Raw genomic sequence first — 1,318 nt, forward strand, 5'->3', positions numbered from 1 at the left:
ACTCATAAAAAAATTAGTTAAATTAATTTCAATCGTGTTTTGTTTGAGAGAGAGATTTTTTAATGGTCTTAACTTTCATTTATTATTAACTTTTTAATGAAGAATAATGTATTTCACTCATAAAAATATTAGTTAAATTAATTTCAATCGTGTTTTGTTTGAGAGAGATTTTTTAATGGTCTTAACTTTCATTATTATTAACTTTTTAATGAAGAAATAATGTATTTCACTCATAAAAATATTAGTTAAATTAATTTCAATCGTGTTTTGTTTGAGAGAGATTTTTTAATGGTCTTAACTTTCATTTATTATTAACTTTTTAATGAAGAAATAATGTATTTCACTCATAAAAATATTAGTTAAATTAATTTCAATCGTGTTTTGTTTGAGAGAGATTTTTTAATGGTCTTAACTTTCATTTATTATTAACTTTTTAATGAAGAAATAATGTATTTCACTCATAAAAAATTAGTTAAATTAATTTCAATCGTGTTTTGTTTGAGAGAGATTTTTTATGGTCTTAACTTTCATTTATTATTAACTTTTTAATGAAGAAATAATGTATTTCACTCATAAAAATATTAGTTAATTAATTTCAATCGTGTTTTGTTTGAGAGAGATTTTTTAATGGTCTTAACTTTCATTTATTATAACTTTTTAATGAAGAAATAATGTATTCACTCATAAAAATATTAGTTAAATTAATTTCAATCGTGTTTTGTTTGAGAGAGATTTTTTAATGGTCTTAACTTTCATTTATTATTAACTTTTTAATGAAGAAATAATGTATTTCACTCATAAAAATATTAGTTAAATTAATTTCAATCGTGTTTTGTTTGAGAGAGATTTTTTAATGGTCTTAACTTTCATTTATTATTAACTTTTTAATGAAGAAATAATGTATTTCACTCATAAAAATATTAGTTAAATTAATTTCAATCGTGTTTTGTTTGAGAGAGATTTTTTATGGTCTTAACTTTCATTTATTATTAACTTTTTAATGAAGAAATAATGTATTTCACTCATAAAAATATTAGTTAAATTAATTTCAATCGTGTTTTGTTTGAGAGAGATTTTTTAATGGTCTTAACTTTCATTTTAGTAGTATCTATGAAAGACCGGTGGGATTATTATTTGTATGGACTATAATTTAGTTATTGCAGTTTACTATTAGCACCCATACAATGTACATTGACTTATATGTCTCTTTGTTGTAGTTTTATTAAAGTTAGTGTTTATTATATAAAAATAATTGAAATAATGTTGTTGTTAGGCTTTTACTTTTATATTATACTACGGAAGACGGTAGGGATTATAA

At 20.9% G+C, this 1,318-nt stretch overlaps 1 long non-coding RNA gene across 1 annotated transcript in view; it reads left to right on the top strand.

Moving 5' to 3' along the window:
- Positions 1–1,116, top strand: part of LOC118761807 — a 13,483-nt gene extending 12,367 nt beyond the window's left edge. Inside the window, exon 3 of the long non-coding RNA XR_004997651.1 lies at positions 1,106–1,116. This is a non-coding gene — a long non-coding RNA (uncharacterized LOC118761807). The remainder of the gene's footprint in view (positions 1–1,105) is intronic.
- The last annotated feature ends 202 nt before the right edge of the window (positions 1,117–1,318 follow it).

The sequence above is a fragment of the Octopus sinensis genome, unplaced genomic scaffold, assembly GCF_006345805.1.
Source record: "Octopus sinensis unplaced genomic scaffold, ASM634580v1 Contig17590, whole genome shotgun sequence".
NCBI lineage: Eukaryota > Metazoa > Mollusca > Cephalopoda > Octopoda > Octopodidae > Octopus > Octopus sinensis.